Source organism: Jaculus jaculus, chromosome 9 (genome assembly GCF_020740685.1).
Source record: "Jaculus jaculus isolate mJacJac1 chromosome 9, mJacJac1.mat.Y.cur, whole genome shotgun sequence".
NCBI classification, from domain to species: domain Eukaryota; kingdom Metazoa; phylum Chordata; class Mammalia; order Rodentia; family Dipodidae; genus Jaculus; species Jaculus jaculus.
Window position 1 is genome coordinate 130,238,553 of NC_059110.1, and position 10,896 is coordinate 130,249,448.

Sequence of the window (10,896 nt, forward strand, 5' to 3'; positions counted from 1 at the left end):
AAGAATTGAGCCAGTTTGATCCTCATCAGTAGGCTGAGGCAGGAGGATGGAGAATTTCAGGACATCTTGAGCTCTGTCTCAAACAAAACTAAACAGAAGAAAGAAAGAAAGAAAAGTTAGTGGGTGAGGAAGAAACCCCAGGTCAGTCCCTTTTGTGACCACTGGAGGATGCCATGGTCTACCAAGTGACGACCCCAGCCAGGGCTGCAAGGTGACAGCCTGAGCTCCCTGCTGTAGCTTGTCCTGAAATTGTCAGTTTTTCTTTCATGTTCTGCTTTTTCAGTCTCTAAGACCGGGCTGGGTGGGGGGAGGGGTCAGCCGACAAATAGAAGAGGAAGTGTCTCAGTGTCACCAAACATAAAACCACCACCCAGTCAGTCAGTGACCTCTATGGAAATATTGCACATGTCTTGTGTCCTTTTGGACTTTCTGGGGGTGGGTACAGCTGCTGCCCAGTGGCAGCCAGCTTCCTTTTGGCCAGGTCAGTGCAGAGCCAAGTGAGACAGGAGGCCCGTGTCTTGCCGCAGAAGTTGGGGAGCCTGGATCCCAGGCTTCTGTTCTGGCTGAGCCAGGAAAGGCCTTGGTGCCTGGGGCACCCATCAAAGGTTCCCCTCCACAAGCTGGAAACCACAGACCCACAGTGAGGAGGCAAGAAGGGCTGTGCCACATACTAGTTCCCTCCCAGGGGGCTACCCTAGCACTGAGCCTTTCAACACCCTGCCTCAAGTTCACTCTTCCAGGATTACCAGCGCCCGGGCCAGTGTGGTGGCACACACCTTTAATCCCAGCATTTGGGAGGCCAAGGGAAGAGGATCACTGTGAGTTCGAGGCCACCCTGAGACTACTTAGTGAATTCCAGGTCAGCTTGGGCTAGAGTGAGACCCTACCTGGAAAAAAAAAAAAACAGGGCTGGAGAGATGGCTTAGCGGTTAAGCGCTTGCCTGTGAAGCCTAAGGACCCCAGTTCGAGGCTCAGTTCCCCAGGACCCACGTAAGCCAGATGCACAAGGGGGCACATGCGTCTGGAGTTCTTTTGCAGTGGCTGGAGGCCCTGGCACGCCCAATCTCTCCCCGCCTCCCCGCCTCTTTCTCTCTCTGTGTGTCTCTCTCAAATGAATAAATAAAAATTGAATTAAAAATGTTAAAAAAAAATCAGCAACTGCCCTCAGAGATCCTGTAGGGTCTTCCCTTCTCCTAATCCAGACACTGCAGTGTCCTCAGTGCCCTGGGGCTGGAGATGGAAACTAATGTGATGCAGAGGAAACAGGAAGGAGCATTGTCAGAGGTGACACTAGCTTAGCTTAAAAGTACATCTCTTGCAATGCAGAGAACACTATGTCAGTCGCATTGTGAAGGAAAACGTAAGACAGGAGAGAAAATGACACCAGAGCAGCTAAAGCCACAATGCTACCTAGACTTTGGGCCCAGAAATAATGCATGTGAATGCAGAACTTTTATACAAATTATATGTATATTTATTCATTCATTCATTTATTCATTCATTCGTCCATTTGCAGTGTGGGTATTGAACCCAGGGTCTTGCACATGCTAGCTAAGTGCTCTGCAACTGAACTTTCAGGCCTTTTCCTGCTGTGCATTAATTGGGACAGCATGAGACTTCCTAAACTGCACATTCTGACGTTTCTGCCTCTTGCTTTTTCCAGAGCACCAAGACTCTAAAGGTGTCATGGTACACGCCTTTAATCCCAGCACTTGGGAGGCTGACGTAGGAGGATCTCTGAGAGTTTGAGGACAGCCTGAGACTGATTCCATGTCGGCCTGGGCTAGAGTAAGACCCTACCTCAGGGAATAAATAAAAACTGCACATGTCGCTGTTCACCAGAGTCATATTTACTGTTCTGAAAACTGGAAGATGGAATAGTCACTACCAGTGTTCCTAAGTAAATTCAATAAAGATGTCATGAAATATTCTATAGTCATCAGATAGATGGTCCATGTCGTACTGCACTAACATCCAAGGATGTCCCCAAGATCTTGCCATACATTTCATTTTGTTTTGTTGAGACAAGATCTTGCCAGGTTGGTACAGACTGGTCTAGGGTTTTATGATCAGTCTGCCTCAGTTTCCATGAGTGCTGGGATTATAGGCATGTGTCACCATGCTCAGCTTGAAAATTAGACGGGAGAACTCCCTACAAGCTCCCTCGCCAGCGAGCTGGTGAACCCAGCCATGAGCATCACCAGGGCACCCCGCCTCGAAGGCAAGGGCCGACCCACCCGCCCCTCCGACGTGCACATGCACATCGTACACACAAAAATACATACCATGACGCCTTTTGTATTTTATATTTTTCTATGTACATATATATGTATTTTTTTTAAGTAAGGCAAAGGAGATTTATTGAGTAAAAGGTAGAAAAGTCTAAGGGTCAGAGCAAGCATGCTTAGGATTTCGGCCTGCATCCAAAGGTGAGAGGAAGGATAAAAAGAAGAAAAGCTAGCTTTCTGGGTTAGAACTCAAGAGAAGCAGGCAGGCTCTGTAGTGAGGATCTGTGAGCAGCTGCAAGTCAACATGTTGTAGGGCTGTGGATGCAGCTCAGTTGTAGAGAGCTTGCCTACCATGTGCAAGGCCGGGATTTAATCCCAGCACTGCAAATGAATGAACGAACATATGGTAGATTTTGAAAGTTACACCAGCTGTGGTGGCGCACGCCTTTAATCCCAGCACTTGGGAGGCAGAGATAGGAGGATCTCCATGATCCTAGGCCTGCCTGAGATTACATAGTGAATTCCAGGTCAGCCTGGGCTAGAGTGAGACCCTACCAAAAAAAAAAAAAAGTATATAAATCTGCTACATAAAATTTATGGATACATAAAAATGTTTAAACGCGGCTATCATGGGCTGGAGAGATGGCTCAGCAGCTAAGGTACTTGCCTGCAAAGCCTAAAGACATGAGTGCTACTCCCCAGTGCCCAAGTTAAGCCAGATGCAAAAAGTGGTGCATGCATTTGGAGTTTGTTTGCAGTGGCTGTAGGCCCTAGCACACCATTTTTTTTCTCTCTTTATTGCAAATAAATTCATAAAATTTTTTAAAGTTGGCTTAGGGCTGGAGAGATGGCTGAGTGGTTAAGGCACTTGTCTGCAAAGCCAAAGGACCTAAGTTCAATTCCCCAGGACCCATGTAAGCCAGATGTACAAGGTGGTCCATGCATCTGGAGTTCATTTGCAGTGGCTGGAGGCCCTGGTATGACCATTCTCTATCTGCCCCACAAAACACATTAACACATATGTATTTTTAAAGCTGGCTCATCTTTTTTTCTTAATAATGACTGTTGTGTTTGAAACAATAATGATATTTCTTTTGGTGAGAAAAAGTGGTATTTGGGGCTGAGTCTTGGAAGAGGCGATTGGTCCAGGGCCGCCGGAGCTGAAGGAACAGTAGGTACACGAGGCAGAATCAACAAAGCCTGGATCCTTTGTTGGCCCCACTCACCCGGCCATCTGACACCAGAGCCACCTCTCTGCTGATAATTTTGGTTTTTCTGGGTCACTCAAGTCCCCAGGCTCCCAGCCAACCAACCAGACACCTGAAAGGGCCCTGAGGGACTGAGGTACAGGCTGTGTGAAGGCTCCAGGAGGGTTATCTAACCCACTTCACAGTACCCTGAGGCTCAGGCCTGAGTGCCCCTGGGCAGAGAACACGGAACCCATGAGCGGTGGGCTTAGGTTGGAATTGAGTCTCTTCCAGTTCCTTGCCGGCTTATCTCAAATGGTTTACTTTACCTCCCCAACAGTTACAGTGTTTGATCCCAAAATGGGGAGAGTGAGAACCTCTGTCCCACCAGGCATGGTGGTGTACACCTTTAGTTCCAGCTCTCAGAAAGCTAGGGGAGGGAGCTGGAGAGATGGCTTTTTGCGAAGGTGCTTGCCTGCAAAGCCAAAGGACCCAGGTTCAGTTCCCCAGTATCCAAGTAAATCCAGATGCACAAGGTGGCACATGCATCTGGAGTTCATTTACAGTGGCTGGAGGCCCTGGTGTGACAGCGTTCTCTGTCTATATCTGCCCCTCTCTCATAAATATATATATATATATATTTATGATAATATATATATACATACATACACATACACACACACACACATATATATATACATACACACAGGCTTTTCAAGGTAGGGTCTCACTCTAGCCAGGCTGACCTGAGATTTACTATGGAGTCTCAGGGTGGCCTTGAACTCACTGCAATCCTCCTACCTCCCTAGCACTGGGATTAAAGGTGTGTGCCACCATGTGTGGCTCTAAATAAATATTTTTTAAGGAAAGGAGGGAAGGAGAGAGGGAGGGAGGGAGGGAAAGAAAGAAAGAAAAAAAGCTGAGCCAGGTATGATGGCACACACCTTTAATCTCAACACTTGGGTGGCAGACGTAGGAGGATCACCATGAGTTCAAGACCATAGTGAATTCCAGGTGAGCCTGAACCAAAGCAAAAGACCCTACCTCAAAACAAAACAAAGCAAAAGCCAAAAATAAATAAACAAAAGACCTCTCCTCCAAAGGGTTATTGAGAAATTTTAGTAAGAATAGCGCCTTATACCCGTGTGTTATCAAAAGGCCCAGCTAAGGTGAGGACAGCAGCTGGTAACACCCCGAAGGTAAAGTCTCCAAACCCTGTGATCTATCAGGCTCTTGTTTTGCTAAGAAACCAATGCTAGCAACAAGCACTTGTGATATATTCTCAATGCTGGACACCGTCACAAATTCTAATTATAGAAATACTCTGACAAAGCAGCCTCTTGACATGAGTCATTAGGGTGTTTTAACTCTGGAGCTTGGGATATTTTGGGGAATGACAGATACATATATTTTAATGAAAGGGAAATGGTGAGTTTTCATTTGTACCCAAGGAGTTTTCAGTTACAGTCCCAGCAGACAGACTTAATAGCAGGTGGTAAAAACCAACCTCCCTTGTACTTCCACATTCTTCCTTTCCTTGCATTCGCTCTGTTTAGATTTCTTCATCCTACATTTTACACGCACACACACACAACCTCTGTTGATCCAAGGAGGGTCTGGTCTGGCCTGTAGCTTGGGGAAAATATTTATTTGATTTTTTCTTTTTGAGGCAGGGTCTCACTCTAACTCAGGCTGACCTGGAACTCCTTCTGGAGCCCAAGCTAGCCTTTAATTCATGGCAATCCTCCCACCTCAGCCTTCCTAGTGCTGGGATTAAAGGAGTGTGTCACCATGACCAGCTTTAAAATGTTTTAAACAATAATTCAGATAATTTTGGTCCTTTCATAAATACAAACACGAGAACATTCTTTATAATGAGATGGCCACATTTGTGGCTTTGGCCCTATTTAGATTTTTTTTTTTTTTTTTTTTTTTTTTGAGGTTGGGTCTCACTCACTCTTGCTCAGGCTGACATGGAATTCACTATGCAGTCTCAGGGTGGCCTTGAACTCATGGTGATCCTCCTACCTCTGCCTCCCAAGTGCTGGGATTAAAGGCGTGTGCCACCACGCCTGGCCTGATTAGACTTTTATTGACAGCCGTGGGTGGGAGAGGGTGTCATGACGTCACTGTCTTCCAAAGGGTGTGAATATTTATTCCTCCTTAATATTTGGGTTTCTTATCTGGAGTCTTCTTGAGCTTGTTTTCTGAACTATCCAGGTGTTTGTTAACCTTTCAAGAATGCCTCTGTGGCATGGCCGTTGGAGCACACGCCAGGGCCTCAGGAAGTCAGGGGCTGGAGTTTCAGCTTTGCCCCTTCCTGGCTCTGCAGACCAGGAGAAGGGCTTATGAAACCTCTCCAACCTCTGAAACCGGGAAGGAGGGAGGTTACAGGGATTTCATAAGATTTGTAAGAGGCACTCAGTGAGTTCTGTGCTTTCTTGCCATGTACTCACACCCCAAAGCGATGGGTTTTGTTGTGGAGAACCAAGTGCTGGGGCTGGGGAGCTGGCTCGGCTGTTAAAGATGCTTGCAGAGGACCACGAGCTGGTTAGAATAAAAGATGACCTCGGAGACAAGCCCGTGGTGCACCCAGGAGGGAACCAGCTTCACAACTTAATGTACATGAGAAAAAATAGATAAATAAAAAACTCCTACAGAGAGGGTCTGGGAACACTGAGGAAGAGGAGCAGGAAGAGCCAAAGATGGGGAGGAGTGTTTTGATGCTGCCCTCTGGCCATGAAGTGATCATGACATTCATGACCTCACAGTGAATGATATCACCTGCCCAAGACCTCACAGTATTGAGCCCATCAGCATGTCATCATGGACAACATCCAAATAGAAGAAGGACTGCTTGGGGTCAGAGGACAAAAGAAAGCAATGAGAGGGGATTATGATCAAAATACACTTTGTACATGTGTGAAAAATGTCAATTAAAAAGTTCAGGTAAACCGGGCGTGGTGACGCACGCCTTTAATCCCAGCACTCGGGAGGCAGAGGTAGGAGGATTGCCATGAGTTTGATGCTACCCTGAGCCTACATAGTGAATTCCAGGTCAGCCTGGGTCAGAGTGAGACCCTACCTCAAAAAAAAAAAAAAAAAAAAGTTTAGGCAGGTGTGGTGGTACATGCCATTAATCCCAGTACTTGGGAGGCAGAGGTAGAAGGATCTCTGAGAGTTTGAGGCCACCCTGAGACTACATAGTGAATTCTAGGACAGCCTAAGCTAGAGTGAAACCCTACTCCAAAAAAAAATTTAAGTAAAAAGCTGGGTGTGTTGGTGCATACCTTTAATCCCAGCACTCAGGAGGCAGAGGCTGAGTATTGCAGTGAGTTCAAGGCCAGCCTGAAGCTACAGAGTGAGTTCCATCCAGTTAGCTTGGGCTACAGTGAGACCTACCTTGAAACAACAACAAAAAAGTTTAAAAAAATAATAATTTACCAGCATTGGATGTCACTGAGAGTGACGAAGCATAGCAGGAATGGACTGGCCTTGGGGCTGGAAAGATGTACTTCCTGCACAAACATGAGGGCCTGGGACCACCAGGGTTCAAATCTCCAGAACCCACTTAACAGCTGGGCATGGTCACACATAACTGTAGCCCCAGACCCTCAGGAGAGCACAAAGTGGAGGCTCATCAGAACCCTGAAAGCTCCAGAATCAGAAAAGAGACCCAGGCTCAAAATAAGACCTGGGAGAAGAGACAGAGATCAGGACACCGACATTCTCCTCTGGCCACAGTGGACAAGCTCCCTCACCACACACAGACAAACATGTGAGGTACATACCATGCCAACACACACACACAAGCAAATTAAAAAACAATTTTTTTCTCTTGGCTTTTCAAGGTAGAGACTTGCTGTAGCCCAGGCTGACCTGGAATTAACTATGTAGTCTCAGGCTGGCCTCAGACCCACAGCGATCCTCCTACCTGTGCTTCCTGAGTGCTGAGATTAAAGGCGTGTGCCACCCACCATTCCTGGCACACACACACACGCACACACACACACCCCTCAGTGCTGAATGAATATAAGACCAGCGTCTTCTCCAGGAGGCATGAGGATCCAAATTGCAACAAGTGTTCTTGGTGCACACAGGGTGAGTTCGAGAGCCTCATGACGCGGCCACTCCGGCTTGATCCTCTTTCTTGTTCCTCACCATGTGAGAACACAGCAAGAAGTCAGCCATCTGGCACCGAGGAAGAGTGCCCTTACCAGAACCCCAACTATGCTGGCACCCTGATCTTGGACTTCCAGCCTTGACTGTGAGTAACCGATATATGTCACCAGTTGATGGTAGTCTGTGATAACAGCCACATAGGAGCAAAGTAAAACCATGTCCACAATTCAACAGAGCTGACCTTGCCCTGGAAGCCGGCGTTCCCACATCAGTTTGTCACTCTGACCCTCTATTTCTGGGGTTGACCAGCCCTTTTCTTTATTGGCATGTCCTTATGATAGTTTATAAGAAAAGATAATAAATGGTTTATTTTGTAAATATAATCTTAAACTCCAATTATCAAATCTTGCTGATGGACCCAGTCTGACTTCGTGTGTGTGTGTGTGTGTGTGTGTGTGTGTGTGTTGTTTTGTTTGTTTTTGGTTTTTAATTTTAATTTTTTTGGTATTTCGAGGTAGGGTCTCACTCTAGCCCAGGCTGACCTGGAATTCACTATGTAGTCTTAGGGTGGTCTTGAATTCTTGGTAATCCTCCTACCTCTGCCTCCCAAATATATATATGTATATGTGTATATATGTATATATATATATATTTTTTTTTTTAAGTAAGATCTCACTCTAGACCAGGCTGGCCTGGAACTCGCCGTGTATGTAGTCCTAGACTGGCCTTGAAGTCACCGCAGTCTTCCTATGTGCTTGCTGAGTTCTGGGACTGAAGGCGTGAGCCACCATGCACTAATTCACACTCCAACCTGGTCAGGGCACAAAGAGAGGAAGGACTGAGAAAGATAGATGAAATGAGCATGCAAGTGAAAGCAAGCCTCTCTCCATCCCACCCCCCCAAAAAAAACCCTCAAATTTTTGGGGGGATTATGTTTTCAAACACTAAAGTAGTTCCCGGTATTTTCTAGGAAGAGGAGGTAGCTCTTACTCTCGAAGGATTTTTTTTCAGGTAGCTCTCAGTCTAGCCCAGGCTGCCGTGGGACTCTTCACGGTGATCCTCCTGTCTCAGCCTCCCTCGTAGGAGCTGTTTCTGTCACAGCCAGAGTAAGTTGATTTCACAAGCTGGCACCACCAGCACCGAACTCATCCTTGGGCCCAAGCAAAGGCTAGGAGAGCTGGTCAGGTCTGTCTGTCCCAGACCAGCAGAAGATGTGCAGAAGGTGATGGAAGAAAAGGTACATTGCTCTTGCTTGTCAGGTGAGATGCATACAGCGAGCTTGGACAGAAAATGAATTTCCAAAAAGTGAAAATTATTTTCCCATTTTTTCAGTTAAAACAAACAAACAAATGGGCTAAGGAGATGGCCCAGTGGTTAAAGGCGCTTATTTGTAAAGCCTGCTGGCCCAGATTCCCAACGCCTGCATAAAGCCATGTACAAAAAGTAACATATGGCTAGTGTTTATTTATAGTGGCAAGAGATCCTGGTGCAGCCCCCCCGCCCCGCACATACACCACACATGCACATAAATAATTTAATTTTTAAAATTATTTTTATTGATTTATTTGAGAGAGTGAGAGAGGAAAAGAGACAGACACAGAGAGAGAGAGAAAAAATAGGCACGCCGGGGCCTCCAGCCACTGCAAATGAACTCCAGACGCATGCAACCCTTTGTGCATCTGGCTTACATGAGTTCTGAGGAATCGAACCAGGATCCTTTGGCTTTCTAGGCAAACACATTAACCGCTAAGCCATCCCTCCAGCCCAAATAATTTAAATTTTAAGCCAGGTGTGGTGACACACGCCTTTAATCCCAGAGGTAGGAGAATCACTGTGAGTCCAGGTCTCCCCAAGTACATAGTGAATTCCAGGTCAGCCTGGGCTACAGCAAAACCCTACCTCGAAAAAACAAACAAAAAATAATAATTTAAATTTGACAAATGTAAACAAACAAACAAAAGCCCTCCCTCCGCAAGCATCTTGGGTTCCCAAGGTTAATCTGCTAAATTACTATATGGTCTTCATTTAGCAAGTGTATAAAAAATAATTCAGAGCTGGAGACATCGTTCAGTGGTAGAGTACGTACTTAGGCTTGGGTTCAATTCCCAGCACCACAAAAAGGAAAAAACAAAAAACCTCAAACCAACTCGATTACATTTTCTCATGTAAAAATGCAGCCCCAACTACTGCAATTCATGTGGGGAAACTTGCATTGTAGTGTTCGTTTTGGTTTGGTTTTGCTATGTATTGTTTTGTTTTGAGACAGGGCCTCACTCTCCAGCCCAGGCTAACCCTCAACTCATCATCCTCCCGTGCCAGCCTCCCTGGAGCTGGGATTAGAGGTGTGCCCACCACATCCAGCTCACATCTTGGTTGTTTGTAAGCCACTAAGTTACAGGAGACGTCATTTTGGAGCAATAGGTATGAAACCTTATACTCACAGGAAAAGCAGAATGCCTGTAAAAATGTCAGGAATCTGTGCTGCCTGGCCAGTCAGGTTCCTCAGGGCCAGAAGAGAGGACAGCCCTGTTTAACCAGCAGCTGGGACACTTTCTCTTGGGGACTGTGCAGGAACTCCCTGTGAGGACCTCGTTTCCTGGATTCCGGGGTAGGAGTGGGTGATGGGTGCCTGGAAGAGTTTCTCAGCTCTTGCTTGGCACAGCCCCTGACAAGGGACTCGCCCCCCATGCATGTTCAGTCACACCGGTGCTACCTCGGAGAGCTGTGGTTAAGAGGGGGAAATCAATGCCAGTGTTCGGGTGTCCTGCTGGGCAAACCGTTGGAAGGGTTCTACCTTGGAAGCAACTAAAACCAGGCGACGCAGGCAATGACAAAATTAATTAATTAAAAGTGGGGGTGGGCTGGAGAGGTGGCTCAGCTATTAAAGGTGTGCGCTCACAAAGCCTCACAGCCTGGGTTTGATTTTCCAGTACGCACCTAAAGCCAGATGCACAAAGTGGCATGTGTATCTGAAATTTGTTGGCAGTGGTAAGAGGCCCTGGTATGCTCACTCTCTCCTCCCCATCCTCTCTCTTTCTCTTTCTGCTCGCAGATAAATTTTTGTTTGTTTGTTTGTTTTCCAAGGTAGGGTCTCACTCTAGCCCAGGCTGACCTGGAATTCCCTATGTAGTCTCAGGGTGGCCTCGAACTCATGGTGATCCTCCTACCTCTGCCTGCCTCCAGAGTGCTGAGATTAAAGGCATGAGCCACCACGCTCAGCTAAATAAATATATATGTTTTTTACGTGGGGATAGAATGGAGGGAGAGAGAAGGGGTGGAAGTGCCCCCCACCCCCAGTGGTCAGTCATCCACCCAGGACAGAAGGCAGGATGTGTCCCCGTGCCACACTGAGGGCAATG